This window comes from Lynx canadensis, chromosome A2 (genome assembly GCF_007474595.2).
Source record: "Lynx canadensis isolate LIC74 chromosome A2, mLynCan4.pri.v2, whole genome shotgun sequence".
In the NCBI taxonomy this organism is placed as follows: Eukaryota; Metazoa; Chordata; class Mammalia; order Carnivora; family Felidae; genus Lynx; species Lynx canadensis.
In genome coordinates this window covers 146,707,846-146,732,953 of record NC_044304.2, presented here as the reverse complement: position 1 = coordinate 146,732,953, position 25,108 = coordinate 146,707,846, and the positions used below count along the sequence as shown (strand labels likewise).

Below are 25,108 nucleotides of genomic sequence, written 5' to 3'. Positions count from 1 at the left end.
TGGGAAAGTAGAAAGGAAGCGTTGGGGTGGGTTTTGGACATTTGAGAATGGGACATCCAAATGGTGATAACTAGCAGACCGTTAGGAATGGTCTCCCAAGTTGAGGAGCAAAAGATACAGAGTGTGGAGTCACGTGTGTGGAAGGGTGTGATTACAAAGGGAGAGCTAGCCGAGCAGTGAGGAAAGGCCAAGCGAAAGACCCGGGACTCTGTAACATTTAAGGGCATACTCAGGGGAAGGCCATGTAAGAACAGATTCCAAACGGGAAGTAGTCAACATCAAATGCCACCAAGAGGTTAAGTTGGGATGAGAAGTAAAATGAGGCCATTGGGTTTGACCAACTCAGAAGCTCTCGATGAGAAAAATTGTAATAACCGGCATTAGAAACTTCATTCCAGGGACTAAGTGCAGTGGGTGTTAAAGGGTAGAGAAAATGAATATAGACCACTTTTTTTTTAATGCAATTAAAAACTAAGAGTCTAATTACAGATAAAGGGTAGAGGGAAGATCATAATTCTAGTGTAAGGTAGTGTAAGTATAATGCAGTGGTCTGAACGTGTTTACACATGCTTGGAACAGCCACTGTAGGAATGGAGAAAGAGCTGACCGGGGACAGGTCCTGGCACATTGCCCAGCAACCAGGGCCTGGCTGAAGTGGAAAGCAAGTTATTCTACCAAAGGTAGCATTACCTGACTTTTCTCCCATTAGCACACTCTTTATCTTGGGAGCTGGAACAAGTAAACTACATGTTTGTTTATTTTACTAAATCATTGTTTTTTCAAAATAATGTACTGTAAGGTCTTTTTTTTTTTAAGATTTCTTAAAAAGTTTATTTATTTATTTTGAGAGAGAGGGAGAGAGTGCTTGTGCGCACACAAGCAGGGGAGAGGCAGAGAGAGAGAGAGCATCCCAAGCAGGCTGCACGCTGACAGCTACTCCACTCCTGAACCGTGAGATCATGACCTGAGCCAAAAATCAAGAGTCGTATGCGTAACTGACTTAATGCGCCCCTATTGTTAGGTTTTTTAAAATAACAAGTACTTTCCAGTATTCTTTTTTTGTGTGTGTGTGTGATAAAATCCATGTAAGACTTGCCATTTTAAACAAAAAAAATTTAACTATTTTTAAGTGTACAGTTCTGTTAACCTTAAGTACATTCACAGTATCGCACATCCATCACCACCATCCATCTCCAGAACCTTTTCCTCGTTCCCAGCTGGAACTCTGTGCCCATGAAACACTAACTCCCCATTTGGTCCTCCTCCCCAGCCCTGGGCAGATACCATTCTCCTTTTGTCTCTATGAATTTAACTCTTCTAGGAACCTGGTGTAAGAGGAATCATACAACATTTGCCCTTCTGTGACTGGCTTACTCACTTAGCATGTCTTCACGCCTTATCCATGTTGTAGCATATGTCAAAATTTCCTTCCCTGTTCTTAAAATATGATTTGAACGCACCGTGTTTCCAAGAACACAACTGCTCCACAACCATTATGAAGTCTCAAGACGTGAGTTTTCCACAGGGAAGGGAGGTAGAAGACAGTTCACATTCATTACATTATCCCATTTACCAGGTGTCGGGTGCTGCGTTGGTTGCAAAAGTTTCATGTGACTCATCCGCCATCACCACAACTCTGGGAGGTGAATATTGCTGTTACTGTCCTTCCGCAGCTGAACGAGTGGAATTTCAGAAAGCTTAAGCAGCTTGTACAAGGTCCTACAGCTGGCAAGTAACTGACCCAGGATTCAAATCCTGGTCATCCTGATACCAGACTCCATGCTCTTTTTACGACCCTTCAGTACTCTGTGTAGTACCGTATCTAATCATATTATGCTAAAGGAGTCTAATCTCTTTGCTTTGACTTAACGAAGATGTACTTTTTAAGGTTTTCCTGGTGTTCAGTGAACGTACTAGGCTCCTCATGAGCATTAAAGCATTCCTATTTTATATTTAAGCTTTTAAGAACAGAATCAAGCATTTGCCAAAAGTGGAGAATTACTCGTGTAATTAATTGACTTCATGTAGTGAGTTAATGTTGTCTGGTGTATTTATCCAACTTGGAATTTATCTGAGATAATTTATAGCACTAAGTTGATTGATTGATAGCATAGGTCTCTGGAGGAAAATACTTCTATTGACTGTATATATTTCAGTCCTAACCACAAACAGAAGAGGAGAAGAATTTTTAAATGAAAATACATAACTATTCATTTTTGAGGATCTCACAAAACAAAATATTATTCAAGTAATCCGACTGCAGTATTTGAAGCAGTATTTGAAGCCAAAAGCCACAATCTGATATTTGCCTTGCTGAAGGGTTTTTTTTTTTTTAACCTATTAATGTTTTTCTGAATTCTTGAATCCTCTGTCTTGTGCCAGTGAAAGATATTTTTCTTTAAAGATCTAAGCGATGATAGTGACATCTCAAGGTTGTTGGAGTGGATGATCCTGATTAAAAAAAAAAAAAAGTCACAGAACAATTATTTCCAGAACTTGGGACCTTTGTGGAAATAAGCCAGTGAGCTTTTGTGGTGTTTGAAGGCTGTGCTTATCTGTGCATCTTTGTTCAGTGTTTTGCTCTGAAGGCTTTGGGAGCACCACTGAATTTTTGAGTTTCATCTGCATTCCGTGACCAATTGATGGTTAGACCCAAAGTCTGAAGTTTGTGTTGACTTTAGAAAGTCATTCTCTGAAGCTCCTTTTTGGAATGAGTTTAAAGAAGGAAGAGTACCCAAAGCCAGGTTCAGTCTTATCGTGGAGGCCTGCAAAAGGAAAAGCGGTTCTCTGGGACCATTACTTTCTAAGTAACGATGCAAACAGGGAAGTTGGAAGTAACGTAAGACACCCTAAATTCTTCCTTCAGCTAGATAATACCAAGCTAGCCAGGATATATCGTTGTTTCTGACCATTTTGTTTTTTATTTTTTCTTGAAGATTGACAGAATTAGAAATTTCACAGCCCTGGTCCGTGGTACATTGAATGCAGTGTTTTAGTATCAGGTGATTGGGAGGTGCGGAATCTCTTCTGTTACATCAAGGCTCTGCATAAAACTTAAAAACAACTAATTAACATCGTAGTGAAAAATTTCTCGTCGTAAAAGTCATGGACAAAGAGCACATTTGCCTGCCTCAAGTCAGGGACTTAAACTATCATCAGACATTCACGCCGTGTCATTTTATTCAAATGTGAAGGAAAGAACAATGCTCAAGTTATATAGCAAAGATCCTTTTAAAGCAAAACTTGTGTGACTCTTGCTGAGTCAGGTGAGTGGGTGATGGGCAGAGTTGTAGTGAAAACTGACTTCGAGCAAGGATTGAGAACCTGCGCCACGTACAGCAGGTGTGGGGCTGAGAATATGCTCAAGGAGAAGGAAGTCTCTGGAAGGGGGACAGCTGAGTGGTTAGGTGGTGGGTCCAGTGCCTGAGGAGAAAGCTTTTGACCTGAAAGGACTAGATTTGGGGCCCAGAGGCTAAAGCACCTGCCCTCTTTACCTCAGAACCTGTGCCTGCATCTGGATAGAAGCAGAGTGGCCTGACAGAGAGGACGGACTCCTAGGAATTGTCTGCACTGTTGTTCAATTTTGTAAAACTTAGTAGAGTGTTCTCTAGTTTACATTGAAGCCAGAATTATTCTTTGATATCAGGCAACACGTCAGCTGGCTTTCTTAGTATATATTTAGTCACCTGTGGGCACATGCTAAAAACAAGTGTACTGCATGCTTTGGGTGGATACTAAAATGCATCAGAGGTGGACATTTTTCTCAAGTTACCTGATCTAATGGGACAGATGATGGGTTCTGCAGTCAGACCCAACCTAGGTTCAGATCCTGGAATTGGCATGTGGTAGATAGATAACCTCGGAAAAGCTACTCAATCTCCTTGAGGCTTCCAAGGTTAAACGTCTAGTATACAGCAACCCCAGGACCTAATAGTCCCTGTCTCATAGGAGTGCCGGAGCCCTAAAGAGATAGTGGCCACACAGAATTTAGAACGTAGGAAGGCCCCTGTCAACTTTGGAGCACACACAGATTTGAGTAGAATGCTTTCCGATGGGTCCAGGGCATTATGACTTTGCTGGAGGTTCAATGTTAGAGATACAACTTGGGGAGTTACATGTGTGGAAGCAATGACTGAGACCGAAAGACACTGGAAAACATTGCCAGAGGCACATACAGGAAGTGATGAGACCGAGCACAGAATCTTACATTTTTTTATTCACAAAAGTGGACTGGCAACATACTATATTTCTTATTTTCTTTGATGTTCTGTTTCTATTAACTTTGTGGTAATTTGTGTATTGACTTTGTGGTAACATCCTAGATGTTAAAGGAGTTGAATCAGCCTGCCATCAATATGAAGATAACTTAACTCATCAGTTTTTTTTAGGATACAGTCACTGAACCTGTTGTGTACTCTTGTCATGGATTCTAGCACTAGATGTAGTTTATCAGCGCTGCGTATCAAACAGCTGAAGAGCCATTTTGGTGGTTGGCTCTCAAACTCAGGAGCTTGGCCCACTATTAAAGATATGTGGTTCTTGGGGCGCCTGGGTGGCTCAGTCAGTTGATCGACCAACTTCGGCTCAGGTCACGATCTCACGGTTCGTGAGTTCGAGCCTCGCATCGGGCTCTGTGCTGACAGCTCGGAGCCTGGAGCCTGCTTCTGACTGTGTCTCCCTCTCTCTCTGCCCCTCCCCCACTCATGCTCTGTCTCTCTCTGTCTCAGAAATAAATAAACATTAAAAAAAAAAAAGATACGTGGTTCTGAATGTTTGAGGGTTTTCAGGCAAAATGCATGAAACTGTGAAGTAGTAAAGAAGAGGTCGAGTTGGATTGCTTAGCTCACTATTTTGCTCAGACATTGTGGTCTCAACTTATTTTAATGTCTGAATATTTAATATCACTGATTGCTCTGTGATGTGCCTTATTCTTAAAAAACTGTGTAATATTTGGTATATGCAAAAAGTTGTATAATTCTGTAAGTTAATGGAATATTACCAATACATTGAAGCTGCCATGTGAAGGGGAGTTTAATCCGTTTACTGCACGGTTCGAATTAAATACACATTCGTCAGTCATGACATATTTCTTGAATGCCACCTCTGTTTCTCCTTCCAAGTGTCTGATATTGGTCTTGGGCCCTTGTTGGTCAGTAGGCCCAATATTTGGGAAAAAGAGCTGAACGTGGACCAGCGGGGTGGGGTGTGAGGGCACGCCGGAACCTGCCAGTGTCCACGTCTGTCACCACATCTACCCAAGAAGAGAGTCATGATTTCAGAGAGTGACTGCTGCTGTAGTTCCCCCTTCCACATCTCAAGTAACTTCCCCTTTTGGCCCCTCTGACCTAGCAGCATTTATGGAAGGGGAGCCTGGGAAACGGAGTTCCACCGTAACCAAGTTGCCATAGCACAACCCACCGCACGTTCCCATGCTTACTGTTGTATCGTAAACAGGAGAGACACTCACAATTATTGCTGCCTAGAAAATGTCGGGGACGCCTGTGTGGCTCAGTTGGTTACGCGTCTGGCTTCGGCTCAGATAGTGATCTCACAGTTCGTGGGTTCGAGCCCCGCATCCGGCTCTCTGGTGACAGCTCAGAGCCTGGAGCCTGCTTCGGATTCTTTGTCTCCCTCTCTCTCTGCCTCTCCCCTCCTGCTCGCGCTCTGTCTCTCAATGAATAAACATTAAAAACTTTTTAGAAAATAATCAGAATAGTTAAGATATCATGATAGCTTAAAAATAAAATTAACTTGATTATATCATGGTTTTCTTTTCCATTAAATCACATCTTTATTTTTAAAGCCATGAAATAAGACAGGAGTAATATAACTCATCTTCTTTTGTTAAAAGAAATTATTCTTCTAACTTGACAAGTAAAGTGGATCTCATGCTAACAAATTTTTAAAAAATTATCCAATACAGTGCCATCTAGTGATAAATAATTTACTTTCCGGTTATTGAAAATAGTCCAGGGGCGCCTGGGTGGCGCAGTCGGTTAAGCGTCCGACTTCAGCTCAGGTCACAATCTCGCGGTCCGTGAGTTCGAGCCCCGCGTCAGGTTCTGGGCTGATGGCTCAGAGCCTGGAGCCTGTTTCCGATTCTGTGTCTCCCTCTCTCTCTGCCCCTCCCCCGTTCATGCTCTGTCTCTCTCTGTCCCAAAAATAAATAAACGTTGAAAAAAAAATTAAAAAAAAAAATAGTCCACTGCCACATTTTACTTCTTAATAAAGCAAGAACTTCACTTTCAGTTATGCCTAACTCAGAAGACATTACAGGGGACTATTTCTAAATGAAATTTGTAAATAATTAGAAAGAACTAGAAAAGGAAAAAAAGAGTTAGAAAAGATTTTTTTTTATCCTTAGAATTTATTCTGCGTCTGCATATGTAATGAATCACAGTTTGTTCATTTACTGGCTACTAGTTAGATCCAGGAGGAAAATAATTTTTTAGTTTATGAAAAGAATAGCGTTATTTTAGAAATGTGATGTGACAGAATGAATGTGGATTTCAAAATCAGGCAGGTAAGTGTCTTCTTAGTCTAAATTTTTTACGATCTGGCAGGCAGTGCACTAATAACTTTAGATGCGTTGAATTACTGAATATTCACAAAAACCTGAGGAGGCATTTCACAAATGAAGAAACCAGGGCTCACAGAGCAGTTAAATTGTGGGTACTTATCTCATTGCTTTTTGCTTTTTGGTTATTTGTGTGTTTCTCTAATACAGAGTGACCCTTTGCAGGGAAGGGAAGCATTTCGTCCTGTGTTTTCTCAGCTTCAGGAACATGTTCATAAGTCTCCAGTTCAGTGGTGAACGTTTGATTTTTTTTCTTCCATGAATGAAAACACAATAGCCACAATGAAAACAATAGAAAAATTAAGTTGTTCAGATAAAACATCAGTGTTCTATCTCTCTTTTATTCAAGTGGAAAGAATATATATAATTTATTTTTATTTTTTTTATTTTTATTTTTTTTTATTTAAAAAAATTTTTTTTTCAACGTTTATTTATTTTTGGGACAGAGAGAGACAGAGCATGAACGGGGGAGGGGCAGAGAGAGAGGGAGACACAGAATCGGAAACAGGCTCCAGGCTCTGAGCCATCAGCCCAGAGCCCGACGCGGGGCTCGAACCCACGGACCGCGAGATCGTGACCTGGCTGAAGTCGGACGCTTAGCCGACTGCGCCACCCAGGCGCCCCAAGAATATATATAATTTTAAAACAAGTATTATATAGTCAGAAACCCTAGGTTCTAGCGTCTCCTTGGCCACTTAAAAAAATTTTTTTTAATGTTTATTTATTGTTGAGAGACAGAGACAGAGCACGAGTGGGGAAGGAGCAGCGAGAGAGGGAGACACAGAACCCGAAGCAGGCTCCAGGCTCTGAGCTGTCAGCACAGAGCCCAACGCGGGGCTTGAACTCACGAACCGCGAGATCATGGCCTGAGCCGAAGTCGACGCTTAATCTATGGAGCCACCCAGGCGCCCCACCTTGGCCACTTTTTAATTTAATTTTAATCTTAGTTCTACGTGCTTAGAATTTAGAATCCAAGAGTTATACAAGGCTGGTTTATAAAATCCCCGCCCAGCTCCCTGCTCTTGGGAGTTCAACTCTAAGACTTGATTCTCTTGTTATTCACCTCCAAATCTCTAAATGTATGTTGCTCTTCCCAGCTTTTAAACTTTCAGTCTTAGGCATTACCTTTGACTTCTCATGGTAGAAGAAGAGGACTTAATATTTCTTTTGCATCTCACCCTATGTGCAGAGCCCTCCTCCCTTCTCACATAGTTAAATTTCGAGTAAGAGTCAGTGTTTACATTATTATCACTATGGTAACATTATTCACAGCTGAGGCATACAATCCATGAAAGTTGCGTCTGGTGTTAATAATTGTCTTTTTTTAGAGAGGAGGCTGTTGTTGGTTTTCTTAGATTTTATGTATTTATCACCGACTCATTTGTAAATTGTTTCCCAGGTGTCTAAATGTAGTTACGATATGTGACCTTGAGCCAGTTGCTTAGCCCTTCCGATAAAATACTTTGTCATTCATAGAATGAAGTGTCCAGATGATGTGAAGACTTACACTGCTTGTACCTCTACAACTTTATGGTTCCATGAAACAGACACCTGGGGATTCTGTGCGGATCACATCACTAGCGGGCAGTGTAGCCCACCAGCACACAGCCTTCCTGGCTGACCGGCGGTCTTTTCTCAGGTTGGCTGGAGCATCTCGGCTGCCTCCCGGAGGGCCTGTGGGACTCAGGGTCTGGGTCGAGGTAAGGCCCCGTTTGAGTGGGACCAAGACTGCTTATCAGCAGGAGCCCCCTCAAATACGCATTATAAACTTAGAAATACCCTCATTCCAGTCAGAAGATCAGGGATTCTTTGCTTAAGGAGACTTACTTAAGTTTTTTGATGGGTAGAAACACTGGTTAATTTTTATAGTGAATAGTCCAGGAGAAGCAGAGTGGATCCATTAAAGTTACCAACAGTGAAATTAGACTAAATGGCATATACGAGATGAGCAAACAGCAGTTCAAATCTTGTTTGAAACAAACAAAAGTAAAACAGAAGCCCTGGGAGTACAGCTTCTCACAGATTGTTAAAGAAAATAATGCTGGCCACATGAGCATGAACGATCTAATGACTCTTAGCTCGGTAGATACTTTGCTTACCTCAGTCACGGACTTGGTAAGGCTGTGGGTAGCGTTGAGATGTTGTTTTGGGGGGTGGTGTTATTACCATATGTAAACGTGGAGGAAAAACTAGACGAGAGAATGAGTTCACATTATTTTAGCAAGTAGAGTTTGCCACAGAAGCTGTCATGCTAGACAGCCGGCACTAGGAGGCCACAGAGATTGGGATTCTGATGGAGGAGTTTTAGTCCTGCATCATTCCTGTCAGACTTGAGGAAGAAACCGAGGCTAAAGAGCCCTCTTGAAATGCTGTAAAAACTTAAAATTCAGGATCAGGCAAACTCGATTAAAAATTCATTATCTTATTTTTCATAATGCGGTAGTTCATGAGTCTGACACATGCACACTGCTTCTTTATGTGCTTGTAACGTGGTTTATAAATCAAGTAGGTATACTCAGCGTATAACCACCACTTTTAAAAACTGCTCTTCTCATTTTTAGTTCTTGAACCTCTGATCCCAGCCCCTGGTTTACCGTATGCCTGGATGAGTTCAGTAGCTTCCTGATTGATCGGACTTCTTGTCTCATTTTCCTCCAGTCCATTCGGTTTATTGACAACAAGAGTTTTTATCAAAAATGGTTTTGGTCCCTTGAGTTCTCCAACGATTAAAACCTTTGGTAGTTTCTGGTCACACAGGATTTCAAATCCAAGCCTGTTCGTTCATTCACTCATTCACTCATTCATTCAGCGAATATGTATGAGTGCCTTTAATACAAGACAGACTGTCAGGGGTTGTGCCCTCGTGGGCTTTAGGGTTGCCTGTTCATTTTCTGTGTTCCCCACAGAGTTTCTCTTCCGGCTAAACAAAGATACCTTTTGCCGCCTAAATTTTTACCTTTGTGCCTTTAAACACGAATCAACTTCTGTCATTTCAGAATTCTCTTCTTTCAGGACTGCGTCTTGCAAATTCAAAACCTCATCTCTCTCCATGGCTCTGATCTCCTAGCCCTTGTGGTACTTAGTTCATTCTATGTTAGTTGCATTTATTTTTAGGCTTTTTTGTGTGTATTAGAATTAAAAAATTTATGTCTATGAGGTTGCTGAAGAACAAGGTGGTCTTTTATTTCTTTATATCTCCTGTTAATGCGAGCATAATATTCTGAAAAAGGGAACTACTAACTTAATGGCTATAGCACATCCTCCTCCTGGTTGCTTTCCCCGCAACCTTTCACCACTCTGTTCTTTTCTTTTTCTTTTTTTTAATGTTTACTTATTGTTGAGAGATGGAGAGAGACAGAGCATGAGCACGGGAGGGGCAGAGAGGGAGACACAGAATCGGAAGCAGGCTCCAGGCTCTGAGCTGTCAGCACAGAGCCTGATGCAGGGCTCGAAGTCACAAACCACAAGATCATGACCTGAGCTGAAGTCAGACGCTTAACCGACCGAGCCACCCAGGCGCCCCGGCTCTGTTCTTTTCTAATGGAACTTCAGTTTTGTTCAAAAGTCTTTGCATGTCCACGTGCTTTGGGGAAGGTGGGCTTGGGCCCCAGCCTCTGGCCATCAAGAAGCTTCCATTCTTGCCAGCTGATTAGTTGGTGTAAGCCCAGAACCCGGTTCTGGCCCACAAGAGCTTTAGGAAAATTTTTCCTCTCTGGGAAGATCTTGCCCACCGTAGGCTGTGCTCCAGCCATGTTGCAGGCACAGAGTGAGCACCAGTTGTCACACAAGGACGGAGGAGTAGGAAGACAGCTGGAGCTTGTGCCCTGGCTGGCACGATTGAGACTTCCTTCCTTGGGATTTCTTGTTGTGTGCAGATAATACAGCTTGGTTGGTTTGGGATTTTCTCTCCCTTTCAGATGAAGGCGTCTGGCTGACTCCTCATCTTGCAGGTCTCCGTTCACATCTCTCTAACCTCTCACAACGCCCTGTAACCTGTCACGGGCTTGCCGTACCGCGTGGTAAGATGACTTGTGTGTCCGAATGCTTGACTGCAAACTCCGTGAGGGCTGGAGCTCTCTCCAGGGGTTATAAACTCAGTCTCCAGTCCAACGTTACTGCTGTTAACTAACGATCTGCCCCTGTCTCCTTGTCTACTTTCAGGATAGCATGAATAAATACAGACATTAGAAACTTACCGGTCACCAGGCATTAGGCTAGTTCCTAAGGACACCGCAGTGCACCAGAGAAAGCTCCAGCTCAGTCATCCTTTAAATTTTAAGGCTTGTCCCTTAATCCAGGTCTCAGTAAAATTTGCCCAGAAAGCTGTAAGTGTGCAAGTGTATAAAAACATTCCCTTCCTGACAGTGACCCACACTAGGTGCTCAATAAACTGTTACATGTTTAACAGATTGAAAGAGTACATCTAACCAAGAGATCTCAGCTGGGGCAGGGATTGGAGGCTTTGGTGGGAGGATGGGGAGAAAGTGTATAAGAATGACCTGGGGAAATTTCCTAAATAATATGGTTCCCACCCCCAGATTCTGACCTGCTCCTGTTGCTGTCATATTCCATAGGGGTTTGGTTTTTGTGTCCCAAAGGGTGAGACCCTCTTCTGTAGCCTTTCCTGTTAAAGTTCGCAGTGGAAACATTTTGTCTTGACCTCTCATCCCAGAGCTGCTGTGTCATTGTTTACGTCCGTCCCTGCTGACTGTTCTCTTGCGTGCTTGCTTACCTACCATTCCATAGGATTCTTTCAAGGCGGTTTCTTTCTTTTTTTAATTAATACCTTGCCTTTTTTTAGAGAGGGTTTGAGGCAACTCTATGGCAAAAATATGTAAAATGAAATAGCATATAAACAAAATCAGAACTACGAAGAAGATTATAAATATGTTGACTTACTTTCATTTAGATTTGGTTCTGGGTTTTTTTTGTTGTTGTTGTTGCCTGGTGCAAAATGGCAAATATCGTCAGTTATGTTTATGATTCTCAACATTTTTGTTTACGTCACAGACCCTTCCGATGAAATCCGTGGACCCTTTTCTGAGGAGACTGAATGCACACACACAAATGCAATTTTGCTGTAATAATGGGCTTATCCTTTTGTTATCGGAGGAGATGAAACATACTCATAGAAAGGAAGAAAACGTTGTTAGGATTAGGTTCTTAAAAAACTATTTCTATAATAAAATATTTCAAGCATATAGAAAAATTGACTAGCTATCACCTTCCAGTTTGTAGTATTTGCTTTAGTTTTTTTTTCCTAAGTAATAAAACATCCTAGACAAGATAGAAGTCTTCTGTTCAGCATTTTTGATCTCATGCTCTTCTCTTTGTCTTTAGTAGAAACCACTACCCTGAATTTAGTGTTCAACATTTCAACACGTTTTACACTTTTACTAGTGTTGTATATATCTGTGGCATATATATAACACTATTTTATATGATTTCAAACTATTAAATATTATATTGTCACCGTCTGCAGCTTTTATCATCTAACATTTCTTTCATCAGGACAAAAATGCTATAACGTGAGACCTTCTGTCTTAACAGATTTCTAAGCGCACAGTGTCTTACTGTTAGCTGTAAGCACCACGTTGTGCAGTGGGGCCCTGGAACTTCTTTGTCTCGTATGACTGAAACTGTGTACTCAGTGAACAGCAATTCCCCTTTTCTTCCTCCCCCCCACCCCCTGGCAACCACCCGTCTACTTTCTGCTTCTATGAGTTTGACTACTTTTATGCAAGTGGTGTCATGCAGCATTTGTCCTTCTGTGACTGGCTTGTTTCACTTAGCAAAACGGCCTCAAGGTTTGTCCGTGTCACATATGACAGGTCTCCTTTCTTTTTATGGCTGAATAATACTCCGTTGTACGTATATGCCAGCTTTTCTTTATCCATTCATCCGCTGATGGACGTTTAGTTGGTTTCCACCTCTTGGATAGAGCTGCAGGGGACAAGGGAGTGCGGATATCTCTACTAGATTCTCCTTTTATTTTTTTTGAATAACTATCCAGAGGTGGAGATTGCCAGATGGTAGTTCTGTTTATAGTGTTTTGAGGAACCGACATACTGTTTTCCACAGAAGCTGTGCCATTTTACGTTTCCACCAGCAGTGCACAAGGATTCCAGTTTCTCCACATAACTTGCCCGCACTTGTTCTGTTCTGTTTTTGTTATTGTTGTTAACAGCGATTCTGACAGGTGTGAGGTAGTACCTCATTGTGGTTTTGATTTACATTTCCCTCATGATTAATGACGTTGAGCGTCTGTTTATATACCTGTCTTCTTTGGGGAAGAATCTCTTCAAGTGCTTTGGCTGTTTTTTAATCGAGTATTACTTGATATTTTGCTGTTGGGGTGTGGAAGTTCTTTATGTATTTTGGATAATAACCCCTTATCAGATACATATATGCAGTATTTTCTCCCGTTCTGTGGGTTGCTTTTCATGCTGTTGATTATTTTTTTTTGCTTTGTGGAAGCTAGTGTGGTTTTTTTTTTTTTTTTGAACATTCACCCATGTTTGATTATGTGACTGTCTTGGATTCTTTTACATACATGTAGTATTTCATAATAAGATGATATCACCATGTGCTTATCCATTCTCCCATTAATTCATGTTTGAGTTGTTTCCAATATTTTGCTGTTACAAGCAGTGCTAACACACATTCCTTATATGCCTCCTGTTGCACACGTGCCAGTGTCCCTACTGTCCATATTCAGGAGGGGAATTTCTTGGTTATGGGCATGGGCAGCTTCACCTTTATTCTTGCCAGATTGCTTTCCAAAGTGGTTGAATCAGTTCAATTTTTCTTTCATTATTGTGTCCTATTTTGCTAGTCTTGTGTGAAATGGTATCTTACTGTAGTGTTACATTGCACTGTGCTGAGTTTGGATGTCTTCTATTTATTTTCCTTAAAAAAAATTTTTTTTAATGTTTCGTTTATATTTGTGAGAGAGACCGAGCACGAGTAGGGGAAGGGCAGAGACACAGAGACAGAATCTGAAGCAGGCTCCAGGCTCTGAGCTGTCAGCACAGAGCCCGACGCGGGGCTGGAAGTCACAGGCTCCCGAGATCAAGACCTGAGCCGAAGTCAGATGCTTCACCGGCTGAGCCACCCAGGCACCCCACCTTATATTTATTTTCCATTTAGATTTTCTTTTCTGTTAATTGGCTGTTCACACTTTTTGTTCCATTTTTCAAAAAATTATTTATGTATTTTGAGAGAGAGGTTTGCGAGGGACAGAGCGAGGGAGAGAGAGAATCCTAAGCAGGGCTCAATCTCACGACCGTGAGACCACGACCTGAGATGAAATCAAGAGCCGGACACCCAACTGAGCCACCTAGGTGCCTTGTTCCATTTTAAAAAAATTGAGTTGTTTGTGTTTGCTTTGTGTTTTTAGGAGTCCTTTGTGTTTTTTGCAGATGAACACTTTGTTGGTTATCATTACGTTCTCCCAGTCCATGGCTTGGATTTGCATTTTGTTTAAACAGTCTTTTGTTGTTTAGAATTAAAAAAAATTTTAACGTAGTAATAGTTATCAACATTTTGTATCTTATTTTTAAAATCTTGCATTACCCCACGGGTGTTTTTTTTCTAAAAGTTTTCAAAGTTTTATTTTCATGTTTATCGGTGGTATGCAACATGGATCTAGTTTTATTTCCTTACAGATGACCTATGTCCAGGCATCACTGTTCAATAACCCATTCTTGCCCCACTGATTTGCAGTATCACTGCTATTATATGTCAGATTTCCAAACATATGGGAGGTTTTTTTCTGGGTTCTCTGTTGCTTTTTCATTTGTCTGTACCATTTTACTTACCGTAGTTTTATGTAAGTCTTAACATTTTGAAGGGCGAGTTTGCTGCCTGTTTTCTTATTATTATTTGTCAAAGCTGTTCTTCTTGGCTCTTTTTTCTTATGGATTTTAGGATCAACTTAACATGGTCCATGAAAGCCCTGTGGGAAGTTTTATTAGAATTTTATTGAATTCAATTTAGGAATATTTATTAGATCTTCACCCATAAATATTTCTCTGTTTACTCAACTCTGTAATTTTCTCCATAAAGCTCTTAAAGTTTTTTTGTTAGATTATTAGAAAGCTTATAGCAGTAGTTACCATTTTATTTTATTAAAAATTTTTTTAATGTTTATTTTTGAGAGGGAGAGGCAGAGATAGAGTGCAAATGAAAAAGTGCAGAGAAAGAGAGGGAGACACAGAATCTGAAGCAGGCTCCAAGCTCTGAACTGTCAGCACAGAGCCTGATGTGGGGCTCGAACTCATGAACTGTGAGATCATGACCTGAGCCAAAGTTGGATGCTCAGCTGACTGAGCTACCCAGGTGCCCTGGTAGTTACCATTTTAAATGATAGTTTTTCCTATTTAAATTACAAAGTGGTCTTTTTTGGCTTGTAGGAATTATATTAACTTTTGTATATTGATTCTTCTCTCCAGAAACATTGATAAACTTTTTAAAAATCAGTTTTAATAGCTTTCCTTCATAATTCTCTATGTAAATAATTAACACTTGGGAGATAAGGACAGTTTTGTCAACTCACATAAATTTTTATCTTATTTATATTTTTTCCTTTTTTAAAAATGTTTATTTATTTATTTTGAGAGAAGGAGAGAGAGAATCCCAAGTAGGTCCGTGCTCAGTGTAGAGCCCCATGCGGGGCTCAATCTCATGACCATGAGAACATGAGCTGAGCCAAAATCAGGAGTCATTCACTTAACCAGCTGAGCCACTGAGGCGCCCTTCCCCCCCATTTTAGTAGTCTCTATGCCTAACATGGGGCTTGAACTCATGATCCTGAGATCAAGAGTCACATGCTCTTTCCTATCCAGGTTCTTTCCTATTTTTGATATGCTAGGATACATATATAGTCTTTTTTTAAGTTTATTTACTTATTATTTTGAGAGAATGAGAGAGTGTGAACAGGGGAGGGGCAGAGATGGGGGAGAAAGAGAATCCCAAGCAGGCTCCACACTGCTAGCATAGAGCCTGACGTGGGCCTGAACCCATGAACCATGAGATCATGACCTGAGCTGAAGTCAAGAGTCAGGTGCTCAACCAACGAAGCCATCCAGGTGCCCATACACACACACACACACACACACACACACACACACACACAGAGTTTAAAATTTTTTTAATGTTTCTTTTTGATAGAGAGCAGGGGAGGGGCAAGGGAGACAGAGACTCTGAAGCAGGCTCTGCGCTGTCAGCTCAAAGCCCGACATTGGGCTTGAACCCACCAACCATGAGATCATGACCTGAGGTGAAGTCAGACGCTCAACCGACTGAGCCACCCAGGCGCCCATATATAGTTTTAAATCATAAAGGTAAAGAATTAACAAAACCATTTCTCGTTTTGTAAGTACATATCTGACCTCGGATGAACTTTCTACTTAGTTCCTCTGAATCCTGATAAAAATGGAAAGTCAACTATGTTACTAGGCAACGTTGCTTATGATAAAAGTGACCTTTACTTGGTAAATGTATTTGGACTGGGAGGAACTATACATGAACTCTTAAGTTCTTGGTTAGAAGCAGGAGTTTTGAGCTTCCCTGGGAGCACCGTTCAGACATGGGTATGTCCTTTGTGGGGTCCCTAGAAGCTGCGATTGGGACCATCATGTGAGATACTGGTTTCTCTTTGTGACGTAAGACTTCTAAGCCTGAGTGACTCTACACCCACCCTGGGATTCTCATTTCCTTGCACTGAGCTGTCATCTGAATCCAAAGTTCTGGGCTGGCCACGTGGGAAGACTCCTCCCATGAAGAGAAATAACGTGAAAGTGCCCTGCTGGCATGCTGTGTTTTCTTCTTAGGCTTTCTGAGTAGATGGCTGCTCTGTGTGTGGCCTGTGCTGATTGGGTGGCTCAGAATGTGCAGTTAGGAGTGCCACGTGGGCACTGCAAAGTGCATCCGAACGAAATACAGAAAGTGTTTACTGGGGCCGATCTGCGTTTATCAGCTCTCGCTTACAACCTTCCATTTTTAATTTTCACCGATTAGAAAGCTCATATTCGCATTGCCTATAAATTAATATTGTAAATTTGAACTTATAAAAATAAATACATATAAGATACCATCTTTATTTTCTTACGTGTTCGATTCCATCTGTGTTTGCCAACCCCAGAATGGCTCGGCTACTGAAAAATGTCTGATAACTAATGTTTCAGAAATGTGCAGTCCAGTGGGTAGATACTTGCTTTTCTAATATGGCTCTTAAAATTAAAATTAAATGTAACTAAAATCTTAGTTTCTTGGTTGCACTAGCCTCATTTCAAGGGTGCAGTAACCACATGTGACAAGTGGGCTACCATACTGGACAGTATAGATGTAGAACGTTTTCAAACATCACAGAAAGTTCTGTTGGACATACTTTTTAGGTTTTATTTTTTATCATCTGAATATATATCCAGATTATCAGAGAGCTTTATATTTTTGCTGTGTATGTTACATAGTGTAAGAAACTGCTGGATGAACCAATTAGGATGTCTATCAGGGCCAGTATTGAAGACCCCAGTGTATTATTTATGTGATAATATGCTAGAGAAATATTTCTCAGATTTTGCGTACTAAGACAAATTCTGTTCCTCTGGACCACATCCCATCATGGCCAGTGTGAATTTTGCAGTTCATTGGTTTTTCTGTTTTGCTTTATCAACCAGACAGTATGGGGCCAAATTTACGGCTTAATTTAAATAACTTTCAGGCCTATATAATTGCATGGTATTTTTTCTTGTCTGAATTTTTATATTTATAAATTATAATTTTATTATAATGTCTGCATTTTTATAGACTGTTTCAAATGTGTTGTGAAAGGAGGTAGAATATAAATACAGTAATACATTAGGAGCCACCTATCACTGAACATCAGTTTTGTGAAGGAGCTAAAAACCATTCTGGGCTGGTGACGATTATCATATCCAGACATGTAATCTGGACTGCTTTCCAAATGAAGTGACTTAGAATGTATCCTTGTCATAAAACCAGTTTAATTCGTTCTTCTAAGACATTTTTAATTTTCAGAGTAATGTTTGAAGCTCTCTCTTACTACAGTAATTTGTAAAAATGTCAGACTTTTTAGTATTGCTAGGGAAATTTTAACCGAGAGCATATTTGGATGTTCACAAACTGGTGTGAACCGGGTTTAAACCAAGAAGGTGGAGTGCTGTTTTGTCTCTTTATGGAATCTTTTGTGTCGTTTGGATAACAGAGAATTTATTTTGGGGCATTTATTCTAGGCGTTTACACCTTCTCACTGTAAAAACATCCCTGTGTTTTTCTTGTTTTTCCATTTTAGTCTGGAACTTACAAGCAGGTCAACATTATGTACGTCTTTTACATTTTACATTTTGCAGCTTTTCTTGTTTCTGAAAACACTTACTGCACCATACCCATTTTAGGCCAAAAGGTAGGGTAACTTTTAAAAAAATAAAACCAACCTGAACTAAAAGAAGTTGAGGGTTAAGTACTCCCAAGTGTCAGTCAGCGTTGAGCAAATTTGGGCAATCTGTTTGGTTTTAACGTTTTCTACTTAAGTGAAAAAAAGAAACACAGAATTATATAATTTTCGTGTACTGACAACCGGAAGCATTACAAACATCTGCAGAAACCAAACATTTCCTGGAACTAAACTCGAGCAGAAATTTATCACGTGAATCTTGTTTAAAGAACCTGGTGAAAAATATCTTCAACCACAGTTACGTAAAAGGTCCAGGAGTGCAGTTCCCGTGGATCAGGTTCCAGAAAGCAGAGCTGAGGAGGCCACGCAGCCGTGGCTCAGGAGGTGCGTGCGCTGGCGCTGGGCTGGGGGTGCAGACGGGCTCTTGAGAGCACAGAATCTAGCACCTCTGTTCTTTTGAAACTCTGTTGAAGGAAGGAGCTTAGAAAATCATGATTGCCAGTAGGACCGTTAGAGATTTCTCTAGAATGTTAAGTGTTGTCAGTGTGGCTTTGTAGAGGTACTGATTTCATTTTTTTTTTTAACTTTTTAAATCTTTATTATTTATTTTTGATAGAGAGCAAGCAGGGTGGGGGCAGAATGAGAGGGAGACACAGAATCTGAAGCAGGCTTTTCAGGCTCTGAGCTGTCAGTACAGAGCCTGACATGGGGCTCGAACTCACAAACTGTGAGATCGTGACCTGAGCTGAAGTCTGACACTCAACCAGCTGAGCCACCCAGGAGCCCTGGTGCTGATTTTATTTTGTCTGTCTTAAGCCCTCTAACAAATACCTACATTGGAGATATTTTATTTTGTAGATTAATGTGAAGCTTTTAAGCGTTGAAGGAAGCACACAGCATTTTTCATGGCATTTTAAGATCTGGGTCTGTATTTCTGCCCACTCAGAAGTCTGGTTCACATCAGAATGAAGGACAGAAGTGGAGTCGTCTTTTCCCCAAGGAGCTTGCACTCGTTAACATGTTTCCAGGACAGAAAGTAATTTAAGACTTCACAACTTATGTGACATGGAAGAAACAAATTTTGCCTGAAATACTTTGAGGGTCAAGTACAAGTAACTATCTGTCTTTACCATGAAAACCTTCAGTATGGTCATTATAGAATGTGCAGTTTCTTTTAAGAATGCTTGTATCCCTTGGGCCTTCCAGAGTGAGTTAGCTGAAAAAATTTTAAGACATTATAGCCTGTCCTGTAGGTTTGAGATTGATCTTTATGTGTTTGCCAGATAAAACAGTCTTAAATGGGTGTTAATTATTACCTGCTCAAATTTAACTAGTAATTTCTGCTTCTTAAGACTGAGTCACACCTGGGTAGGTAAGAGGATGTGGTACTGGGATTTAGGAAGGCATCTTGAGGGGTTTTGAAGTCTGCTGCTGTATACCTCCCATACAAGGCGATATATCATAGGGATTACTTGTGATAATGTGGATAAGATGCCTGGCATACAGTAGGTACTTAATAAATATTCTTCATTCTCTCATATTATTGAGAATGGCCGCATATATGCAGTTTTTCTAAACTGTATACTAGATTGTTATCATGGTATACTATATAGTGTCTATATAATATACTGTTCATATAGATATATACATCTATGTCTATATAATATCCATATAATATACTGTTCATATAGATATATACACCTATCTACGCCTATCTATGTACTATACGCATTTACTATACACATTTAGATGTATGTATCTATACAGAGGCATGTTAGGATCTATTCTGATTTTAGCAGTGTTGTTTTACATTGACACTTAAGAAAAGCAGTAATAACATACATTGAAAGCATATAGTTTCTCATTAAATTTTCGGTTTTGATAATTCAGGAAATAATGCAAATGGTTTTGAATTTCTTGGTAATATGAGACAAGGCTGAACAGGGTATAAAAGTAGACTAATAGTATCAGAATCCACCTTGCCCCAGTTTTGTCTGTGAAATTTAGTTCAGCACATAGCAGTACTGCATCGATAAAATATTCTTTATGAAGCGTCCACTAAGAACTACACTAGGCTTAGACTTGGAGTCTGGGGATTAGAGATGGAAATGTGTGCAGGCAGTGGGAGGAAGGCAGGCAGACTCATGAAAACAACCTCGAAATCATTTGGCTGTAGGCTGAGAAATGTCTCTGAAAGTGTTCCAGCAATTCGTCGGTACACCAGAGAAGTTTAAGGAAGAACCTTGTGAAAGAAAGCAGCCACAGCTAGACTCTTAGTCACCGTTCTTCCTATCATCCAGTTTAGGCCTCTGCATAGCTACAAGGTCTTCCAGATAATGCAGCAAATAACGTAATAGTGGGAGCTCCAGAGTAACTCTTTCAAGACAACGTTCGCAGGCAAAGCGTTACCAGATAAACTTAAGCCTCCCAAAAGGAGGATGCAGTTGGATAGCTGCAGTACAAGTTGAAGGAGTTTGGTATTGGTAATTGAGATCCAAATGTCTTCTTTTAAAATGTTCCACTTAACTGTTAAAGTTTGTAACGTTCATAATATGGGAAAACTAAAATTTCAATGAAAAATATGATAAGTGATGAAATTATACTAATACGGTGCAAGTTACTCTGCAAGATTTGATTGTGACTGCATGGTCTGTGTTCTCCAAGAGCTTTCTGTTAAAAACAGTAAGGTCTGGAGATTTAGGTAGATTGCCTACCCATAATCTTATTTTCAACCATTTATTTATTCAGTAAGTATATATTGGTGACAAAGCATTTTCTTGCCACTGGAGGGATACAGTATTGGACCCAACAAAAGTTTCTTCCTTCAAGAAGCTTAAAGTCTACAAGGGAAGGTGAAAAAAAGAGGAGAGGGAGGTACCCAGTGGGAGTGATACGAATGAATAAATGAATGAATGGGTATAAACAAAAGTAAATCAAGGTAAGTGGATAGAAAGTTGTAGTGGTGGTGATGAGGTGTGTTACATGAAATAGAGTGGCCAGAGAAGGCCTCCCTGACAGGTTGATACTTGGATTAAGGGTTTGTAGTAGGTGATGGAGCGTATCATGCAAATATCTGTGAAGAAGCACATTCCGGTGAGAGGGAACAGCAGTCTACTGCAACAACCCTGGCACGAGTGTGTTCACATCCTGGAGGAGTAGCAGAGAAGGCTGTAGGATAAGACGGGTGAATGAGGGAGAGACTGGTAGCGATGAAGCAAGAGGTTTTCTGGGGCCAGTTAAGGACCTTGTAGGCCACTATGGTGACTTTTACTGTGAATGGGAAGGGAAGCATTTGGTGGGTTTTGAGCAGAAAATGTTATGATCTGAATTTTTAAAATCAGTAGGACTCTGGCCTTTTGAAAACTGCAACGAGGCAAGGGAAGAATCCGCTGGGAGGCTATTGCTGTAATCCAGATGGAGGTGAAGGAGGCTCAGAGAGCATTTTTGGTGGTGGATATAGGGAGAAATAGTTAGAATTCAGATATATTTTTAGGATTGAGCCAACAGGATTTGCTGATGGATTGGGTATGTGGTGTGAGGGAAAGGGAAAAGTCTGGGATGACTTGGAAGATGGAATTGTCATTTACTGAGATGGGGAATCCTGTAGGAGCATTATTCTCAGTGGGGTGGATCATCTGGAATTTGGCATGGGGTGATGGTCCATTAAGCTGAGAATTGACTAGTAGATGTGATAAAAATGGTCTCTACTGCCTTTTTTTTTTTTTTTTTTTTTTTCTGACCTGAGTAGCCTTAAATGAATTCAGTTAACCTCTCTCTGGAGATAACAATACTTCCTGCCTCATAGAGTGGCTGTGATGAACAGTTTAAATGGATAATTCATTTTTATTTTATTTTTAAAATTTTTTTAATGTTTATTTTTGAAGGAGAGAGACAGAGCATGAGCGGGAGGGAAGAGCAGAGAGAGAGAGAGACACACAGAATCCGAAACAGGCTCCAGGCTCCGAGCTGTCAGCACAGAGTCTGGTGTGGGGCTCGAACTCACAAACTGTGAGATCATGACCTGAGCTGAAGTTGGATGCTTAACCGACTGAGCCACCCGGGCATCCCTGGATAATTCATTTTTAAATGCCTGTCTCAGTGCCTGGCTAGTTCAAGATGGTTGGATAGTTGGAGGGTTGGATAGATATCCAGACCTCACATAGTTCAAGATGGAAGTCATTGGTGGCTTTAACAAGAGCAGTTTTAGGTCAGCAGTGGGGACAAAGGCCTGATTAGAACGGGTTCAAGTGAGGATGGGAGGAAAGAATTGGAGACCGCAGATATAGTCAGCTCTTTTGAGTATTCCTATAAAATTGGATTGGAGAAATGGGAGTTTATTCATTGGAATGTGGGGTCAAGAGAGGGGTCTTTTTCTGTCTCCCTTTCAGACTGTTTATATGTTGAAGGGAGTCATCCCTTGTAGAGGGGACCGTTGATGATACAGTTGGATTTAGGATTGTGAGGTGTTTTGGCCATAGATAACAAGTTGACTCCGCTAACCAGAATGTCCTTTGTCTCCTTACTTTCTCCTTCTCAGTCTTTTATTCGTTCATTCACCAGATATTTAGTGAAGGCTCACAAGGTGGCAAGGACCGTGCCAGGTGCTGGGTAAAGACTGAAGATGAAGGGGTGAATCAAACAGGAGTGATCTCTACACACTCCTGAAGATTTTACTGTCTCGTGGCGATGGGCTTTCCAAAAGCACACAAATAAGTCAATACAGATTTTGATGAACACTCTGTAGGAAAAGTAGGAGTCCTTTTTGGGAGAGAATACCATGGGGTAACTTAGGTTGGGGGCATTAGGAGACTCTGCGACGTGAAGCGTGGCCACGACCGAGAAAAGCATTCTGAGCCAAAGGAACAGAGCAGGCAGAGGCCCTGGGGCAGGGAAGGCCTGCTGCTTTTGAGGATTTGAGAGGTTGGAAGGGACCAGGTCTCCCTGTTAAGGTTTTGGATTATGTCCAAGGAGCAGCGGGAGCCATTGAAAAGTTTTAAGTCGGGAAGTGACACGATGAGGTTTGCATTGGGCAAGAAAACCCCCTGTGGGGCTGTGTGTCAAGGTGAATGGACTGGAGGGGGTAAGAGTGCAAGAAGGGATACCAGTTTAGGCCAAAAGATAGTATCTGTGAAAATCTTTAGACCTTAATACTAAACAGTTTTGGTGTGAAACAAACAGAATTGAGAATATCCTCTGGCAGAATTTTCTTTGAGCAGAATTAGCAGCTGTGAAGAGAGCATTTCTTATTAAAAATAATATCAACACAGGAGAGTCAGACAATGTCAGTGATTTCAGGTTATTTAACATAAAATGAAACTTTGAAAAAGACTTTGGCAACGGTGAACGATTGAGAAATAATACCATGTCAGCCTTTTTTCTTAGCAACAGTACCAGTGACACGGTAGGAGAGATAGACTCTATTAAGTAAACAGATTGAAGGACATGCATATGTACCAAGAATGATTAATCTGCCTGTGGTATTTTAAGCGTTCATGTAATGTAAATAAGCCTTTAATTTTTTGCTTTAATGTGGTGGATGTAAATTATTTTTATTTTTTTTGGAATATAAACCAATATAATAAAGACCATTTATTAGTTAATAAATAAATATTTCCAAAGTTCCTCTTTTCACTCTCAGAAGTGTCTTAGTTTTGCACCATGATTATAGAGTGAGGATCTACCGGTTGAAGGGTCGGGCCGGTAAAAGGGTGACCAGGTGATAGTCCAGGATGCATGCATTTTTTTTTTTTTAATTTTTTTTGCATGCATTATTAAACTGAGTTAGGCTTCTCCCCAGAGAGAATTCTTAAAACAGAGGGTGGTTAGAACGCAAAGTATTGCTCTCTCTGCTCACCCACAATCCCAGGGCCATGAATTAACGTGTTCTGAGCCCTCACTTAAAGAGAAAAGAAAGAAAAGAAGCAAGTTATTTCCTATCTAGACAAGACACTCACAAGAATTCTCTCTTGGTTGTAACTCCATTTTTTTATTTTCCTCACCAGGCATTTTATTAATGCCTTTGAAGGTTAGAAGATATTTTACCTTCTGGAGTTTCTCTGACTCACCGATGATCTCAGCGCAAACCTGCCAGTTCAGGGGAGATGATCGATAACACCCTCAGATGATCGACATCTGAGTAAGTAGATACTGCTGTGTATTGTGTTTAACTGCTTTAAAAAAAATTAAATTTTGTAACTTTAAAGGCTTAAAGTATTATGCATTTTAATGGGGTTCTTTAAATTTTGTTGTTGAATAATGATGGTAATTATTGTAATTCCTATAAGTGAATATTTATAAATAATGGGTTTCCAGAAGTTAATCCCCTAATGATAAAAAAAAGTTAGTGAAAACATTTTCCGTGCATAATACTTTACCTTTTAAGAAACATATTGAAGACCTAAATGCATATATTAAAAATTTAAAAGCATTCTCCTTAGTGCTTTATTTTACTTTCATATTAAGAAATGCAAAATTATTAGTAAGACTGTTAACTGTTAATGAATTTTAAAAATGCAATTATATCCTTACAGAAATTGTCTTTTAACATAGAATGTATTTTGGTTAACTTGAAATAAATACTGGTTTGTTTTGTGGAAGTAGAATTTTAATAGCTCTTTCTATTTGAAAATAATGATGTTTTTTCCTGCTAACGTAGACAAGAACATAGAATCTCTCTGTATTTAACTTTCGTTTTTAATTGAGGAGACTAAGAAAGAAGAGCATGCATGCTTTCTAATCAAAACATCTGAATGAAATTTAAAGAGTTCGGCCAGTAATCTTGACATAAATTATTTCTCAGAATGAAAGCTGTTATTCGTCTTGTTATATCATTTGAAACTGTTTTAACAAAACTAGGAAACCATGAGGTTGTCCCATGGTCTTGTTTTGGAATGTGAAGTTCAAAACAATTAATAAATATACAAGATGTTCCCCTCTTCGATGGGGTTATTTAAATTAGGTCTATATCTGTGCTGTCCCATATGGTAGCCACTGGCCACATGTAGCTACTGACATTTAAAATGTGGCTAGCCCCAACGGAGATGTGTTATGCATAAAATACACACCACATTGCAAAGACTTAGTCTGAAAAAAAGGCTGTGAAGTATTTTATTAAT

At 40.3% G+C, this 25,108-nt stretch overlaps 1 long non-coding RNA gene across 1 annotated transcript in view; it reads left to right on the top strand.

Annotated features, from left to right (window-relative positions):
• LOC115509189 overlaps positions 1-24,130 on the top strand; it is a 50,611-nt gene extending 26,481 nt beyond the window's left edge. The window contains exon 4 of the long non-coding RNA XR_003967243.1: positions 23,996-24,130. This is a non-coding gene — a long non-coding RNA (uncharacterized LOC115509189). The remainder of the gene's footprint in view (positions 1-23,995) is intronic.
• Positions 24,131-25,108: the final 978 nt, after the last annotated feature.